The sequence below is a fragment of the Macaca mulatta genome, chromosome 20, assembly GCF_049350105.2.
Source record: "Macaca mulatta isolate MMU2019108-1 chromosome 20, T2T-MMU8v2.0, whole genome shotgun sequence".
NCBI lineage: Eukaryota > Metazoa > Chordata > Mammalia > Primates > Cercopithecidae > Macaca > Macaca mulatta.
Window position 1 is genome coordinate 9226363 of NC_133425.1, and position 16118 is coordinate 9242480.

The window sequence follows — 16118 nt, forward strand, 5'->3', positions numbered from 1 at the left end:
CCATCCTGGCTAACACGGTGAAACCCCGTCTCTACTAAGAAATACAAAAAATAGCCGGGCGAGGTGGCAGCACCTGTAGTCCCAGCTACTCGGGAGGCTGAGGCCGGAGAATGGCGTGAACCCGGGAGGCGGAGCTTGCAGTGAGCTGAGATCCGGCCACTGCACTCCAGCCTGGGCTACAGAGCGAGACTCCGTCTCAAAAAAAAGAAAAAAAAAAACTGTGTCTTTTAACAACTTCTATATTGCACATATGCACACCTAAAGCCCTATGCTGAACAGGAAGCACAGAGTTAGGGTTAAAAGGGAATCCTTGAATTAGAGGACTTTCATTTGTCTCGTGACCACACTATTAATTAGTTGTTTGAAGTCGTGCAAATCACTTAACATCTCTGAACCTCAATTTTCTCCTCTGTAACATGGTTATCGGAATAATTCCTACCTCATATGGTGGTATGAGGATTAAATAACATAATCCATGCACAATTATCTAACATTCAGTAAACAACCTGGCAGTGTTAACTACGGCTGTAATTGTCATTGGAAATTGCATTCTCATTCATTAACTGAACGAAATTTTCAGCATCCACATCATCTTACCTTCTGCCAGTTGCCTGTATGCAACCCCACTGACCTGGTTTGGGTTCTTTTAAAAGCAGAGCCTGAGATAAGACTTGGAGCAGATTATTTTTTACAAAATGTCCTTGGAGGCAAGAATGAAGAAGCAGCAGAAGTGAGAAATAGAGGGAAGAAAAGAGGAAAAGATTGTTTTTTCCCTCCACATGGGTACCACTGTAGGAGCAGGGGCTCAGTCTTGCTTGGAACTCTCCAAAAAACTGTAGGATTTGCCTCAGAACTGTCTCTTCTAAAGACAGGAGGCCAAGACATTAGCCATCAACATCCATCACTCATTGATAGAAGATATTATCCAGGGACATCAATTCTCCCTCAGTTCCTGGCTACTCAGATTGAAGGCCGAACAAACTCTGGTGGCATGGGAATGAACCTTGAGACAACGTTAGGTGCTTGGGGAGGACTGCTGTTGGTGTGTTTGGGAACTGTTCATAACAATAGATGCATTGGATACCCAAAGACAGGCCTAACAGATATGACAGGAACACAAAATTCTTGCGTATACCCACCATTGAAAGCAGAATCCTGTCCAATCTCTTCTCACAGCACTGCTGAACGTACTCTCTGTGTTCCCACAGCTTTCTTAGAGGCAGAAAGCCTAAAGAGTATGAGCATAGCAGCCATGCCAGGACCACCAGATGCAACAGTGTGGGGAAGTCAGATCTTGCCTTAGCGGTGAGGCAAGAAAGATTCCTCTCTATCCCTGCTCCAGAGACTTTTCCTGCTCCAGGATTGGGGTTTGCAGATACAGCAATTGGACCTTCTGATTTCTCCGCTATGGAATGCTTCAAGGAGGGCCTTAGGGAATGCCACAAGCCTGGATGTACCTCCCCAGTAGCCAAAAACTCAGGAGGAGAGCTGACTGGACTTTCTAGATCTTTCGTTTGCTTGCATCTAGGGAAATCACAATTGGATAGCTTATCATATAGACATTCCTCCTCCTAGAACTTCTCAGGTTGTTGGTCAACGACCTGAAATTTGCATTTTAAATACATGGCATTTGAAATTCATATGTAACTATAATGCACTGATGCTACTGTAGTTCAGCCATTTACTGAACAGTCAGTCTCTTCACCTGTATTATCTCAAAACTTTATAGCAAAGGTAAACTACAGAGACAGTAAAAAGATCAGTGGTTGCCAGGGCTCTGGAAGTAGGAAAGGAAGGATAAATGGATGGACCATAGGGGATTTTTCGGGCAGTGCACCTATTCTGTATAATACAGTAATGGTCAATCCATGATATTATAGATTTGTAACAATCTGTATAACTGTACAACATAAAAGTAAACCCTAATGCAAACTGTGGACTTTAGTTAATAATAAGATATTGATATTGTTTCATCAATTGTATCAAATACACCACACAAACACAGGATGTTAGGAGAAACAGTGTTGTGGGGAGAGGAGTATAGGGGAATTTGGTACTTTCTGCTCCATTTTTTAATAAACTTAAATTGCTCTAAAAATAAAGTCCATTAATTAAGAAAAAAAAACTTTATAGCAAATCCTTATAATTGTATCCTTGTTACAGATGAGGAAAGCAAGGCTCTGACTGGCTAGAGAAGTTCCTGTGGGGGCCACGAGGCTGGTAACAGACCAGCAGAGATGGGAACCCTGGTTTATGAGGCTCTGAAGCTCAGGTCCCTGCCATTCGGTCTCCTCACTTCCTTCTTCACTGGCCTCCTGCCTCCTGGTGCGGTGCTCTCTCTCCTCCGTGGCAAGCTGCCTTTGCTCTTCACCCTCCGTGCTGCTTTGACATGGTCTGTCCCGTTGGGTCAGCCTGCCAGCACTCTGCAGTCACGCTGGGCGAGTGGCTCATCAACCTGAGGCTTCCTAATGAGTCTGTGAAGTGCCATCAATCCTCGGTCCCCATTTCACTGAGGCATCTCGGCGCTGTGATGTATGGATCAATCTAAGCGTTTCTGGTCTTTGAAAAACCTAGTCCAGTGGCAGCCCTGGGAATCCGGCTCACTCGGTTACCCTTTTGCTAATTTATAATTTAGCTGACACAACTCCACGGCTGTTTTATTTGTCTCAAATGAATGTCAGTTGGTACAGAGGACAAGGCGTTTGGGAGGTAAATTAACTAAATCATTGCATGAATTAGTTAGACTGCATTGAAATACAACACCCTTTCCTTCTCCCACTCTTTTTGTTTTTTTAACATTTCACAAAAAGCCTTCCCCTCCCCACACTGGCACCCTGACACACTCCTATATCCTCTCTCAATCCTACACCTCAAAATAATTTACTCTGGATGGAGTAGCACAGCTAGGAGTATAATGCTCCAAATATATAAATAATAATGAGAACCTTTAATAAAATCAGACATAAGTTATACAGCAGACATCAATTACAATGGATTTTAAAGGTTTTGATCTAGAACCCGGGTGGTGTTACATTTAGACTAATAACTGTAACCATGATTTATGTGTTTGCAACCAAAATGGTTTCAGTGCCTCGATATATGTCCAAAGTAAAATTTATAGTCTGCTACAGAATGTATAAATAATGAACAGCCATATGTCATCACATATTTAAAAATGTGACTCCTTATGCAGCAGCAATGGGATAAAATGAATTAAAATCTTAAGTTCATTGGGAATAAACGTATTTGGGAGCACTTTAAGAAATGTGCACAAATGCAAACATTGATTTAATATATTTTTTTCTCAAGTCAAAGAAAAATGGCTGTTGTAAAAATGACAAACCACTCTGGGGAAGCCTCAGGAGTCATCAAATTAAAGAGTAGCATGAAAGAGAAAAAGAACTGGTTCGAATATGGAAGAAATGATCCTGGGGAGGCTTTTCTCTGACTCTGCTGTGACCTCAAATTATTACAAAGAGCTTATAAATGATCAAAACCCATAAAAGAAGTTGATGATGGCATTCTACCTTACAGTTCCCCATAAAGTGTATATAAGGTGTTTGGAGGTTGGGGAGATGCTACTGATGAGGGCTGCAAGCCAGTTCACTTATTTCGAGTCCTCACGGAAGTTGTATACCAGTCTGAAACTCTGCTTTGTCATCTGAAAATAGGATGAATACGGTCCAGTAGATAGCATTGCTAGGATTTACTAAAGGGTGTCAAAGCAACTAGTATAGTGCCTGGCACAAGTAGTTGGAGCTCAATAAATGTTAGTCCTGGTCTCTCGTTTATCCCTCCCCCAGTGGAAGGTATGGTGTCGGAGGCATGAACCATGTCTTATTCATCTTTCTGTGGATGACATCTAGAAAAGGAATTCAGGGTGAGCAGATATCAATGCATCTTCCCTGAATGAATCAATGAATCAATGAATGTGTTTCCGTGGCTCTAACAGCACTGGGAAATCCAGACATCAGAAAGAGTTATGAGGCAAGCATAGGTTGCCAATGTAAAACTGTTGGGGAATTGACGTGGTCTTCATTAATACATTTACAGAAAATCAAAGCCTGCTCCTTAAACTCTGGGACAATGTCACAGTTTAATTTTTGACAATCAAAACCTTTTTTCAAAATAACGATTCCTTACCTCCGTGGGTGCTCCAATAATATGCTAATGAGAATGTAATCTTTCTTCCTAACTTCAAGCTGTCATGAATACATGATTCTTAAGTGATATAATTTAGTAATGTTTGTGGGGTGGAGCTTTGCACTGGGTTTGGTAGTTTTCTCACCTCTCTTCCTGCTAAATGGTCTCCAACTGCTGTGTTTGGATTTCTTCTTTTGATTTTAATGATCTCCGTTCCTTCCCTCGAATTTAACTTCCAGTTCCTACTGATTTCAGGTCTTACCTCAATTAGTCTTCTTAACTGCTCTTACAGAGCTGGAAATTTGGTAGCCAAGTTTTTCAGGTATCTATTACTGCATAACAAAACTCAAATGCATTGGTTTGAAACAATTTTTTAAGGTAGCTCACGGTTCTGTATGTTGTCTAGGTTAGAAGGCATTCCCTTAAACTGCCTCCCATGGTTCCAATCAGATGGCAGCTGGGGCTGGAGTTACCAGAAGGTTCAGCTGGACTGGACTTCCAGGGCTGCTCATCACACAGCTAACAGTGATGCTGGTTGTCAGGAGCAGGCTTAGCCGGGATTATGATGAACGCACCTATGCATGGATTTCTTGTGTCCTGAGTTTCTCACCGCTGGGTTCTGAGAAAGAGTAGTTCAATAGCGTGCATCGCAAAAGATCCAGCTGGTAGGAGTAAGTCTTCTTGTGGACTAGGCTGCATCACTGTCATCACTTTCATCCCATTCTCTAGGTCAAAATATGGAAGAAGACAACTCAAGGGTGAAATACCAGGAGATGTGGCTCAATTGGGAACCGTCTTTGGACACTGGCTCCCCCATCAGTTGTTGAAATTACGTTTGCAACATTGCATAGGGGGTCATCAAGATCCTCCAGAAGAAAAGTTCCTGGATTTCAATGCATAGAATTATGTATTTTATTTTGACTTCTCAAACACTTTTTTTCTTCCACCACTTGCCTTCCAATTATTTCCCTATCAAGGTTGCCATTTACACGATATTTAAGTGAGTGAGGCTTGGCAGTACTTAGAAGTCAATGGACGTTCACGTAAGACTTATTAATGTATCTCATGAATTTGCCATTGCAAAGCACTTTTACTATACTAGAATTCCCCATTGCAAAGCACTTTACTACACTAGCTTGGTTACTTAGCTCTGGTTGTTGGTTACTTCTTTTTTTATGATGGAAATTAATTTTACTTAAAGCACATGGTTTTTTTCTATAAGCTAGAGTTTGGAATAGAGAATGTGTCTGTTTTGTGTATGAGCATTGCGGGTAGATAAGAGTCCTTATTTTAGGAGTTTTTCTAAGTGTTTATTCCCATGGGACCAAATACCAACTCGGTATAGTAAGAAGAAAAAGAAAATCATTCTTACAGGCTATTTGGTGTTCTGTAGATCACAAATGAATGAAAAAAATATTCAAGAGTCAGGTCATCTATGTCCCTTCAGTGGCTGTACTACAGTTCATTTAAATAACTCTCTATTTTTAAAGTATTTGCTTACTTCCTTCTCTTCTATAGATAAATCTTTGTGAGCACCCACTCTCTCCTCCTCAGCAAAGATTTCCCATGTTCATTTCTATCTTTGTGCCATCCATATAGCAGTCAACAACCACACCATTTGAAACTTCACCAAAGTATATAATTTGTATCTTACTTTTTAGAGTCCTGTAGCCTTGCACATACATTCTGAAACATTTCATTGGTTGATACAAGTCACTGAAGACAGGAGTGTCCCTAGGGCTCTAGTCTTCTCTCCTTGAGCATTGGTCTAAAATTGAAATCAGGTTAAAGTATTGGGCACTGGGTCCTCTTTAAACTTCAGCAAGCAGCTTGATGGACTGAGTGGTACAGGGAAGAAAACGCCTGCTTTGATGCGTTGGGCAAGATGCTTCTGTTCTCTAAGCCTTCATTTCTTTATCTGTGAAATGGGAAGAATGTATTTTCCCTCCAAATGTGATGAAGAGGCTGGGCATGGTGGCTCACGCCTGTAATCCCAGCAGTGTGGGAGGCTGAGGAGGGAGGATCAGTTGAGCCTAGGAGTTTGAGAGCAGCCAGGGCAACACAGTGAGACCTCATCTCCATATTTTTTGAAAAAGTAAAATAAAATTAAATAAAAATGTGATGAAGAAGCTTCCAACAAAAATTCACACCCAGTCTCTGGTTCAGTGAGCAGCACATCACAAGTTAATTACAAAGGTGAGTTCTCTCCTCATCCACTCCCCTAATAAACATATGTGTAGTGTGTGTGTGTGTGTGTGTGTGTGTGTGTGTGTGCCGGCGTGCACACACATGCGCATTCCATCACCTTATTATCTTGGAGGCTACAGGTGCTTCTAGTCTTGCTGTCCAGGTAAGCACCTCTATTAATCAAAGTCCTGGTAAGGGAGGGGTGCATATTCAGATTGAATGATTTGAGGAGAGTTTATAAAAGGGGCTAGTTTAAAAAGTCAGGGGGGTTAGGGAAAATTACAAAGGATAGTTCAGTATCCCTGAGGTAGGGGACTAGTAATAGTGGAAAGGAAGGGGATGCCTGCTAAGATTTATGGCCAAGTAATTGCATCCAGCCTTGGTGACCTGAAAGGAGGAACCTAGGAGATCAGGATCTCCCCCTGCATATTCTTCCTTCCCTCTAGGTCAGCTGGTGCTTCCCATGAGATGAACCATTACCAAGCTCAGGTCATACTGGAGTCTGAAGCTTGGGCTTATGAGAAGGGCTGTCTTTTTTATTATTTGTTCTCAAACTGAAGTTCACCATGCCTCTAGGGTCTGCAGATACATTGTTGAGATCTCAGGATTCTCCAACAAGTGTTTTATTTCTACCTAGGTGATAGCCTAATAAAATTAAAACATTTTGGGATTCACCTTATTACCAGATACTGCCACACAATTACTGAGCCTGTTCTTTTGTGTGTGTGTTTCTACTTGAGTTTGGCCCAAAATTGCATTACCGTATATTGCAGAGATGAAGGTTTTGTGGTGAATAGAAAGAAGTATGTGTGCTCAAAGCAAAAAAAATAGTATAGGAAGGCCAACCTGCAAATGTGTTGCACCAGAATTTTTAAGATCACAGTCTCTTGTGAGTGGATGTGTTTCATAGATATTATCTTTGTTTGCATGTGTTAACTTTGTAATGGTTCACAAGCAATAAGTTTAGAATAAGTTTTCTTTTTCTGACTCCAGTCAAACTATGATTATATGTCCATTTAATTCAGATTCCAAAAAGTGACAATGGCTAACCTCATCTTTCAGTGAACTAGTTAGCTTCATGGAAAATCAAGTGGCCTCCTCATAAGCTGACCTCACTCAATAGCAGAATTTTGGTTATGTATGGGAGCCTTATGACCTGATTATTCTAAACTAACAAGTAAAAACTCAGGATATATTAATGCCACTCAATGCAATATAATTATTGGGGAGTAGACATTTCTATATTACCATCCCTGAAAGAAAACACTAAAAGGGACTAAGTGTAAACCTATACCTGAGATGAGTTTTCTACTATTGAACCCAATTATGCCATTTGAAAAAAAAAAATCTTTCACTTTAAATTAAGGCAGCAAATTTGGATTTCGTTGGTATCAGAGCTTGTGTGCATTCAGTTTGTAAAATCATTTTGGTTTTTGTAGTTGCATAAGAGCTACAAGCATGAGCGTTTATGTCTACCTCATTGGTCCTACATCTTTCACTGAAGATATTATAAAACTAATGAGTCAACACTGAAGGTCTTCATTCCTCTTCTTTACCGAAAGTTATCCGAGCAACAGTGAAGTTTGAGAAAATGCTGTCAGATAATTCTTTCTCTTTGGGGCTGGTTTTGGCAATGGTCTTCAAAAGTATTACTGTGTTATCAGGTTCCTGCTGCTGGGAAGACAGGATCAGTCACTGTCAGAGACCCTAGAAACAGAAAAGAAAAAAGAAAAAGTACCCATAGCTCCACCACCTCCTGCTCTCAGCTCCAAAGTCCCCTTTATGGTGACGAAGGTTCACTTTTATCCTTTCGGAAAGTGACAGGCTGCACTGCTTCCCACCTGGGGAGATGTAGAAATAAAGAAAACTCAACTTGTTCTGGAGCAAAGCTGTCAGCCATAGGGACCCCTCTCCTTTAGCAAGCTGCCCAGCATTATTGGGAAGTTATCTAAAGTGTCAGAGAAAACACTATTGATTTTTTAGTCTGTTTTGTCAACTAGTCAATAAACCTTGCTTTTTCCAGGATATTTTTTCTAGCTCCCTGCCTCTCACCAATCTTCTTTCTCTTATCCTTGTTTCTCTTTCACTTTCTCTCTCTCTTACTTTTTCTCTTTTCCTTTTATTTCTTTCCTGCTTTCCTTACAGTGTCAGCAAGCAGGTACAATAACTTCTCATGAATTTAAACTTAGCTAATATCAGATTCATGATAATTTATCCATATAATTATTTTTTTAAAAATAAATGGAGGTTGATTTGTATTGAAGAACGCTAGCTTCGAAGCTGCTAGAGATGTTAAATATATTCATTGTTCATTCTGCCTGTTTGCTTCCTCATACAGCCAGACTTTGCAGTTCCTTGCAACTCTTCCTTGTTGTTTAAATGATTACATAAAGAAGCCATTGGCAGACTCCATCACCATATTTAAAGCTCCTTCATAAAACCTGAAGGGTTTGTGAGATCACAGTTAAGTAGAATTAACTCTACGCCAGGCACTGTTCTCGGTGCTTTACATATGGTAACTCATTTAATTCCTGCAACAACTTTGTAAGGTAAATTCTATCGTTATCACCATTTTATACACGAGGAAACTGAGGGGCTAAGATGTTTCTTCCTATCTTCTACTTGCTGAGGAATGCCTATGCTAAATCATCTAAGACCAATATTTGACAGCCAGGTATTTATTTTTCCCCAGAACTGATTCCACAGGGCAGAAATGATGATGGCTGTCATGAATGTCTCATTGTTAGGCATGCAGGCCACATACCCAGTGTGTCTGACCTGTGTCACACCAGTGTATACAGGGGTAACATAGCCCTTGGCTTCTCCCAGGGCCATGAATAACTAAATACACCCTCCCTCACTTCCCCAGCTCCTCTCTTTTCCTGGCTTTTTCCTTTAATCCTAGAAACACACTCAAGTCTGTCTGATTACTTACTCTCCCCTTTTTTCCCCACTCCCTCATTTCCAAGTGACAGCCTTGTGTTGGTAAGGATGGGTTAGGCTTTGCTGCAGAAACAACAAAGCAATCTTTGTGATTTAAAATAACAAAGGTTATTTCTTGCCCATGCCAAATGTCCATTAGGGTCACCTGGGACTCTGCTTGATACGGTTTGGCCATGTCCCCACCCAAATTTCATCTTGAATTGTAACTCCCATAATTCCCACATGTTCTGGGAGGGACTTGGTTGGAGATCATTGAATCACGGGTGCAGTTTCCCCCATACTGTCTCGTGGTAGTGAATAAGTCTCCCAAGATCTGATGATTTTATAAGGGGTTTCTCCTTTCTCTTGGCTCTCATTCTTTCTTGACCGCGACCATGTAAGACGTGTCTTTTGCCTTCCACCATGGTGGTGAGGCCTCCCCAGCCACGTGACCTGTGAGTTTATTAAACCTTTTTTTCTTACACATTACCCAGTCCCAGGTATGTCTTTGTCAGCAGCATGAAAACAGACTAATACATTGCTCTTCCCAACTGGGAAGAGCCCTGAGCTAATGGAGACTCTATCTTGACAAATTCTTCAGGAATTACCGTGGTGAGGCAGGGATAAGGAGGTATGAGAGTAGCTAGCTCCTTTTTTTTTTTTTTTTTTTTTTTTTTGCTATCTTAGCCATTTTTAAGTGTACAGTTCAGTCGTGTTAATTATATTCACATTGTTGTGTGTGTATCCATGTGATTCTTACATACTAAAAATATTGATAGTACTTTCTCTTTCTCTCATGTTTCAAGTTCAAAGGAAAAAATTTGTAACTTTCACAAGCCAAGGATTCCACAAACGTCAAGGTCTTAGTAGCTCTGTGCCTTTCTTCTTTGATCATCTAATGGAGTTTCTATCAGTGATATATGAACAAAGAAATACTAAGTGTGAGTCATCATATTCACATTTAGTTTAATACTACATATTTATGTTAATTGACAATATGTATGTAAGAAGAAAATTGTTATTTAGAGTTTCAACTGTCTTCTAAAGAAAGAAGATGTTGGAAAATGGCTCTGTATTTTTCAGGGTATTTTGATTCATTTTGGAATTAAGATTTGAAGCTAAGAGATGATATGTTGAATTTATCTCCTCCTTCTGTCGTTTCTCCATTCCTCCTCCCTCCCTCCCTCCCTCCCTGCCTCTCTCTTGATTTTCTTTTCCTTTCCTTCTTCCTTTTCTTTTATGCACAAATACATATGGAGCTTTCAGTATGTTAAAATATGAATTATTGCCAGGCACGGTGGCTCACACCTGTAATCCCAGCACTTGGGGGGGCCGAGGCAGGAGGTTCACCTGAGGTCAGGAGTTCAAGACCAGCCTGGCCAAAATGACGAAACCCTGTCTCTACTAAAAATACAAAAATTAGCCAGGCGTGGTGGCGCTTACCTGTAGTCCCCATTACTCGGGAGGCTGAGGCACAAGAATTGCTTGAACCTGGAAGGCGGAGGTTGCAGTGAGCTGAGATCGCACTACAGTACTCCAGTCTGGGCAACAGAACAAGACTCTGTCTCACACACAAAAAAAGTTTTTAGATATGTTGGGAATAACACGGGAAACCAGGCAGATAAGGATCTCAGAAAGTCTACATTCCTAATGGGGGAAGAAAAGTAAATTCATAAGTTAAAAAGGCAAGAGACTGTCTGATAGAAATGAGACGATTAAATAGAACCATGTGGCAGAGCATGGCCAACTGCCCACAGGAGTCTGAGAGGCAAAGGAGAGCCTCTCCAAGAAACTATCCCTTGAGAAGAGACCTTAGAAAAAAGATAACCCAGCAAGAACCACATTTAAGCAATGACTGGCACAGAAACGATGGCTGGGATGAACATGATGCATTTACAAAACAGAAAAAAGGCTGGACTATCTGGAGAAAGGGAAGTGAGGAAGGATGTTGGCATACCAAAGACATTCGTGCTCTCATGTTTTGAAAATGATATTTAAGCAAAGTATTGAAGCTGAGCACAGCGATGGCCCTCCCTGAAATTCTCTGAAACCAACAAATCATCTTTGAAAAGAAGAAAATCATTAAGGCACTGGCTATTTTCTTTAGGTGGCCTTGCCCCAAACATTTTTTTTCCAACTATGAGATGACATTTGATTCACCGTTATGAAAGAGACATGAGATGGGTAAAACTGCAGCGGAGGTCTGAGAGGGGAGCTACCCTTCCTCTGAAATGATCATGAACATCATTTTGTGAGTCCAAAATAGCAGGCTTGATTCAGCAAGTGCAAGCTTATTCACTTGAAGCAACAGGGTACTGGAATACAGACCATCTGAGCAGATCCAGTACAAATGGTCCTTGTATTTTAAAATGAACATTTGTTAAAATGTCTTTTCAAATGATGTTTTATTAAAGTATTTTCCTCTTATTACAAAGGAAACATGTTTATTGTAGCCTAAGGCAGAAACTAATGAGAAAAACACAGACCATCCCATCCAGAGCTCACCAGAATCAACCTAAGTGTGCATAGCTTCCTCAATCCATCCTAGATTATTTCTTCCTCAAAATTAGATTATGTTTTATTAACTCATCCTTGCATTCAATCAACAAGTATTTATTCAACCCCTATGGTGAGTCATATGCCTAGGATACAGGCTTGAACAAAATCGAAATTACCATTGAGCTCATGGAGAAATTAGCAAGGAAGACAAGTTTTTTTAAAAAAACTCCAGACTTTCAGTTTTATAATAGTAAACATGTTTTACTTCATTCTTCCTTCAGCTATCATTTCAAAACAACAGAAAGAGAAATTTAAATGCATACTTCATTTTTGAAGACACTAAGAAAAACTTGTAGCTCAAAATACACACACACACACACACACACAACTTCCAAATGCGGTGAAATTCATCGGAAAAAGGAAGAGAACAATAGTTACTATGTGCAGAAAGTTTTCCAAAATCAGAGTTACAACCTGAAGAAAAGAATCATCTATTCATCTTTTTCAGTATCAGAAACAGTGTATAGAGAATAACTAGTGCCTCTTCTTTCTACTTAGCCTAATAGATAAGTGGTCGGTGGAGACCAAATAAAGCACACATGCATAAACCCACACACACCTATACACACACATGCATGCCATATTTGTAGGAAGCTATTTGTCAACGAGGCAAGGTGAAGAGAGCTCTGACGCAGAAGTAATACTGTAGGTTCCGATCTTGGTTGTCTGGCCTGAAAAATATAATAATAAATTACCAAAACTCATTCTGGGAGTGAAAGAAAATCTAAGTATATTAACTACTAATGAATGTTGTTCAATAATAACTGAAATAAACCTCTTCAGAAAAGTGCTGGACTCAGATGTTTTTGAAGGGGAGTTTTACTAAAAGGTAAAGGATCAGACTACTCCTATACTATTTAACCTCTTCTAGAGCTTGGGGAGAAATGTGAAACCTCCCAAATTCTTGTTGTGAACTGACCGTAACGTTGATAACAAGCGCTTCAAAAGATTGCAAAGATCAGTTTCATTTTAATCAAACATAATCCAGAAATAGATATGAAGTCTTCTGACTCCTTGAAGGAGTGTGTATGACCACCTATCTATGTGGTGTTTGACTGCTCCTATCAAAGCTTATAACTAATCCACATTTTCAGTGTTTTTTCTCCCTCTCTCCCTCACTGCTGTTCCTGTGGCCTCTGATTTTCTGGATTTCCTGGGTTTGGCAGAAGGCTTCAATTCATTTCTCATTAATACGCCTCTTTTTTGGTATCTAATTCTATCTTCTCCCTCTCACTCTGATAGGCAGGACTACTTTTCCATTCACTGTCTAACTTCAAGAAAATGTTAAGATCCTTCATTCATATAGGTCTCCTCCAATGCCTTTATTTCTACAGGTTTTTATTTACTTTATTGCCTCCATCTCACTTGAATGGCATTTCCAGAGGAAGAGCCAACACATACCTATGGCCCATACACCTGTTTAATCAGCAGCCCTTAGCATAGCGTTTTAAATAAAATCACTACAATATTATAATTGCACCTAAAAAGTAAACCACTACAATATTATAATTGCACCTAAAAAGTAACAGTAATTTCTTAGTATCATCCAGTATCGAGTCAGTGTTGAAACTTACTCAATTGTCCCCTGAATGTGTTTTAACACACTTTTTCTAGCATAGCTGTTTTAATCTGCTTTTCAGGGTTAATAATCATTAACTTTTAACATCATTAATGCATTTCTATGTTAGCAATTATTCAGTAATCACCATCCTAATGAAGGACTAGTATTTAGCGTACAGATAAATCATAAGTGATGTCAATATTTGCCATTTTAGTTACTTCAAAAGAAACCCAACTAAACTGTTCAGTAGCTAAACATTTTTGCACGCTTAAGTCCTATTTCTGCAAGTATAAATGATACACAAAGAGTATGTTTCTCTTCTAAAATTTTTAAAATACACTTTCTCCTAGAGTTGCTGTATATGTAAGTGCCTTGTTCTCAGACCCAGCTAGCACTACTATCAGTTTATCAGTTTTTTTTATATCTACATGAATCGTAGGAAGCTACATCTCATTTTTCTTTTAAAAAAAGTAATTTTTAATAATTATGGGTATATGATAGTTGTAAATATTTATGGGCACATGTGAAATTTGGACATAAGCATACAATGTGTAATGATCAAATCAGGGTAATTTGGATATTCGTTGCCTCAAGCATTTATCATTTCTTTGTATTAGGAACATTAAAATTCCACTCTTTTAGTTACTTTGAAATATACAATAAATCACTGTTAACTATAGTCACCCTATTGTGCTACCAAATACTAGATCATATTCCATCTATCTAGCTGTATTTTCACATCCATTAACCATCCTCTGTTTATTTCCCCCTCCCCACTACCATTCCCAACTTCTGGTAACCATCCTTCTACTCTCTTATCTCTGTGAGTTCAATTTTTTTTTTTTTAGCTCCCACATATGAGTGAGAACATACAGTATCTGTCTTCCTGTGCCTGGTTTATTTCACTTTCACTTCCCATATTCCAGTTCCATCCATGTTGTTGTCATTGACAGGATTTAATTCTGTTATATGGCTGATTAACATTCTATTGTGTATGTACCAGGTTTTCTTTATCCAGTCATCTGTTGATGGACACTCAGGTGGCTTCCACATCTTGGCTATTGTGAACAGTGCTGCAGAACACATGGGCGTGCAGACAGCTCTTCGATATACTGATTTCCTTTCTTTTGAGTATATGCCCAGTGGTAGGATTGCTGATTCATGTGGCAGTTCTATTTTTAGTTTTCTGAGGAACTCTGTGCTGGTTTTTATAGAGGCGCTAATGATTTGCATTCCCACCAATAGCGTACAAGGCTTCCTCTTTCTCTGCATCCTCCTCAGCATCTGTTATTGCCCATGCACTACATAAACACCATTTTAACTGGGGTGAGAGCATATCTCATTGTGGTTTTGATTTGCATTTCTCTGATGATTCGTGGTGTTGAGAGTTTTTTCCTGTACCTATTGGCCCTTTGTATGTCTTCTTTTGAGAAATGTCTATTCAGACTTTTTGCTCATTTTTAAACATATTTGTTTAGTGTATATACCTTTCTTAATGAGACTGACCTCTTTGATATATGCTTACTAGCCATTTGGATTTCTTCATTTTATTTGCCCATTTACCCCTTCTAGGGTTTTATTCTTAGACTTACCAGTTTGGGTGTTACTTTGATTCTAAATACTCCACTTAGAAAATAAAATCAACATGGTCAAGTTAGAGAAGGATATGCTAAGAGGAGCTAGGGCCCTTTGTAGATATGGTTGAGGTTTTTAGAGAAGTGAGTTCTCTACAAGAACAAGTATTCAAGGAGAAGTCTTAATGCTTTGGAAAAGCTGTCATTGGAGAGATTCAAGACTAAATGTGAAAATAATCCAGGCAGTTTTAAAATTTCTTGATATCTTGAGATCTTCCTGTCAAGGAAAGATGGGTGCTTAAAAAACAGGTATCCAAGTCCTCAAAACTCTGAAAATTATAAAACAACTTGTATTCTGCAAAGGATAGCTTTTTATACTAGCTGGTTGAAATCTTGCCTTGTTTTCTTTTCTTTCTTTCTTTCTTTTTTTTTTTTTTCCAAGTCTCACTCTGTCACTTAAGTTTGAGTACAGTGGCGTTAGCTGAGCTCACCACAACCTCCACCTCCTGGGCTCAAGCAATTCTCCTGCCTTAGTCCCCCGAGTAGCTGGTATTATAGGCGCCTGTCACCATGCCTGGCTAATTTTTGTATTTTTAGTAGAGACGAGGTTTCACTATGTTGGCCTGGCTGGTCTCGAACTCCTGACCCCAAGTGATCCACCCACCTCGGCCTCCCAAAGTGTTGGGATTACAGGTGTGAGCCACCGCACCCGGCCTTTGCCTGGTTTTCAAACTAACAAGATTGTAAGAATCAAGCTCTTTCATATAAAAGCTTATTGTAATTTCACTGATCATGAAGATCATTTAATTTAGGAGATGAGAGACAGAAATAAAGAACACAGAGAGATAGAGTCAGATATAGAGATTGGAAAGGGAAAGAGAGAGAGAGAAACATGGAGAGAAAGAGAAGGAGGGAGGAAGGGAGAGAAGGCAGGAGGAGTAGAGAGGGGAAGACAGAGATAAAGAGAAAGAAAGAGAGGGAGATAGAAAGGGAAGAAACCCTTCATTAACTCATATATTGGCCTGAGCCACTGGATATGATTTGTATGATGTTGAATTTAGTATTTTTGTTTAAACATCCCCCTGTCCTCCTTTTTTCAGTGGTGGATTTCTTTAGCCTCTAAAAATATTTACAAAATATCAGTATCAGGTTTTTTTTCATGTTAGCTGAGT